This window comes from Triticum urartu, chromosome 3 (genome assembly GCF_003073215.2).
Source record: "Triticum urartu cultivar G1812 chromosome 3, Tu2.1, whole genome shotgun sequence".
Classification (NCBI taxonomy): domain Eukaryota; kingdom Viridiplantae; phylum Streptophyta; class Magnoliopsida; order Poales; family Poaceae; genus Triticum; species Triticum urartu.
This window is the reverse complement of record NC_053024.1, coordinates 334,596,851-334,600,549: the sequence shown is the minus strand read 5'-3', so window position 1 is coordinate 334,600,549 and position 3,699 is coordinate 334,596,851.

Genomic DNA, 3,699 nt, shown 5'->3' with positions numbered 1-3,699 from the left:
AAAGGGCACACCCTTGTAACACGCCCAGTCCAATAGTAAAGAAATATAAAGCCAGTATGAGGCGCAGAACCGTTCTGGAAGGATGGCTCAATGGGCCATGCAAAATACACGCAACACCAGATAACATACCAACACATAGCCTTAGAGCATGTTGGATACTCCGGCAAGTGGCCAAGAGCGGCGAGGATATCCTCATCAAGAATACCCCAGAACGACACACCCTAGAAGACGACGACCCCAAAATACTGACGGTCTTTGAGACATTCGCCTCAAACAATAGGCGCAAAAGGGCACTCCGCAGACTCACGAAGTCTGTCAAATAGCAGCAATAAACCCTTGGAACCACACGGCTATCAATTTTAACACTGGTGACGAACCAAAATACAGGACAGTCCGAGCACCAGCCGCCTTGGTCCTCAGTCCAATCGTGGATGGCTTTCGGCTCACCAAGGTTCTCATGGACGGCGGCAACGGACTAAACCTCATCTATGAAGATACACTCCACAAAATGGAAACAGACAGGAGCCACATTGAGCAAAGCAGCACGACCTTCCGAGGAATCATTCCCAGTCGGGAGGCGCGGTGTGCAGGAAAAATAGCACTCGATGTGGTATTTGGCACGCCAGAGAATTATCGGTCTGAAGAAATAACCTTCCAAGTGGCCCCTTTCAACAGCGGATATCACACCCTCTTGGGGTGAGAGGCATTTACACGCTTCCAAGCCGTACCTCATTACGGGTACATGAAGCTTAAGATTCCCCGGACCAATGGCATAATCACTCTCGCCAGTGACTCCGCGCCGAAAATAAATCCGTATCCCTGGCCCTTGAGGCATTATCTAAAGCCCTCACAGCTGAAGAATTAACCGCACTGCACTCCACGGTGGACAGGGACGATGTGATCTTAAACAAATGCCCCAAATCCACCTCCTTCAAGCTAGCGGAAGAAATATTCAAATTCCAGGTCCATCCAATGGACCCCAAGAAGACAGCATCTATTGGGGCACAGCTAGACCCAACGGTCGACACCACGCTACGGGATTTTCTTCGTGAAAACTGGGATATATTCGCCTGGCACCCTTCTGACATGCCAGGAATCCCACGCAAGCTGGCCGAACACATCCTCAACATATTAAAGGGATACAAATCGGTCAAACAAACACTGCGGCACTTTTCCGAACCCAAACGTCAAGCCATGGGAGAGGAGCTAGCCAAGCTAATCGAGGCTAGATTCATTAGAGAAATAAAACATCCGAACTGGCTGGCAAACCTGGTGATGGTACCAAAGAAGGATAAATCCTGGCGCCTGTGCATAGATTTTAAAGACCTCAATAAGGCTTTCCCTAAGGATCTGATAGAGGCTAAGGTGTCCCGATGTTTCGATGAGATGGTGGCTATCGTTTTCTATGGGAGTCGACCTTGACGATCCGACTACGAACGTGCGAGACGTCGCGCCTTAGCAATCGCTAATCGAACTCCCGAGGGTTATTGACCACGCCGGAGCACGATCAACCTGACCACGAGGGTCTGTTTCCTGCGAGCAAACGAAGAACAAGCAAGAAACTGAGATTGCAATCGGGATATTGCGAATATAAGATGAAAGCTTTATTGATCAAGGTGGGGTTCTGTGACGTCTTGGTCTGGTCGTTGGACACAAACGAAGTACGCGAAGTTGCAGCTATGGCGAACTTTTAATCTAAACAAAACCCGAAGTCTAAACGACGCCCTAAGGGCTGTATATATGGAGGAAGAGGGGGGAATTTCGTGGCCCTTGAGGTTGGGGTCCGAAACCAACCCTAACTCTTGTTTCCCCACACATACGTACTCTAAAAATAGCCTATACTTAAGTATTTCGAAATTACATGGGCCTGGCCCATTAATCAGGTGACGCAGCACCTAGAATAGCCTATGGACGAATATTCTGAAGTGGCATCTTGTATATTTCGTCCAAGGCTTCATGCACTCCTTATGGTGGCTTCAAAGTCCAAAAATCATCACTTGTAACTCCGTTCTTGATCCCCTTGCGCATGCCATCAACTCCATGCGTGTTCTTGCTCCAATGTTCATCCTTCTCCAAGCTAGGCCCTTCATTTGTAAGCAAAACAAATGTATCCAATTTAGGCAGCATCATAATCTCATGAACATTAGAATCATTACCAAGAAATGAAAGTACCTGGTAATTTAATTGGCGTGCGCGAGCTCTAGTAATTAGTCCAGTATATGTAACAGTAGGGGCTGTGGGTGTAACAATGGTATTGATGTCCTCATCATCCTCCCCTTCTTGAAATGAAGTCGTCCTCGACGGAAGCGCATCTTCCTCACCCAAATAAGGCTTCAAATCTGCAATGTTAAAAGTGGGACTAACCCCAAAATCTACAGGTAGCTCAAGTTTATATGCATTATCATTTATTTTCTCTAACACCTTAAAAGGACCATCAGCATGTGGCATTAGCTTTGATTTGCGCAGATTAGGAAATCTATCTTTACGCAAATGTAACCAAACAAGATCTCCAGGCGCAAACACAACATGTTTTCTACCCTTATCTCCAGCAAGTTTATATTTAGCATTCATACGCTCAATGTTTTCCTTAGTTAACTCATGCATTTTTAAAATCAATTCAGAACGTTCTTTAGAATCAAAATTAACCTTCTCTGAAGATGGAAGAGGCAACAAATCAATAGGTGCACGAGGTAGGAAACCATACACAATTTCAAAAGGGCACATCTTAGTAGTAGAATGCAATGAACGATTATAAGAAAATTCAATATGAGGCAAGCATTCTTCCCACATTTTCTTGTTATTCTTCAAAACAGCCCTAAGCATAGTAGACAATGTTCTATTGACTACTTCAGTTTGTCCATCAGTTTGGGGGTGACAAGTAGTACTAAAAAGCAGCTTAGTCCCCAACTTATCCCATAAACATCTCCAAAAGTGGCTAAGAAATTTAGTATCACGATCTGAAACAATAGTATTTGGCACACCATGTAAGCGAATAATTTCACGAAAGAACAAATCAGCAACATTAACAGCATCATCACTTTTATGACATGGTATAAAGTGTGCCATTTTCGAGAACCTATCCACGACAACAAATATGCTATCCCTCCCCTTCTTTGTTCGAGGTAAACCTAAAACAAAGTCCATAGATATATCCTCCCAAGGGACACTAGGTACAGGCAAAGGCATATATAAACCATGAGGATTGAGTCGTGACTTAGCTCTTTGACATGTAGTGCAGCGAGCAACAAAACGCTCAACATCCCGTCTCATCTTTGGCCAAAAGAAATGTGTAGCAAGTATATCCTCCGTCTTCTTGATGCCAACGTGTCCCATTAATCCTCCTCCATGCGCCTCCTGCAACAACAAAAGACGAACTGAGCTAGCTGGAATGCATAGCTTGTTAGCACGAAACACAAATCCATCGTTAAGAACGAACTTGTTCCAAGTTCTCCCTTCCTTACAATTCTGCAATACATCTTTAAATTCAGCATCATGAACATATTGATGTTTGATGGTCTCCAAACCAAATATTTTAAAGTCAAGTTGTGAAAGCATAGTATAACGACGAGACAAGGCATCAGCAATAACATTTTCTTTACCCTTCTTGTGTTTAATGACATAAGGGAAAGTCTCAATGAATTCAACCCATTTAGCATGTCTACGGTTCAGTTTTGCTTGACTTTTAATGTGTTTCAAAGA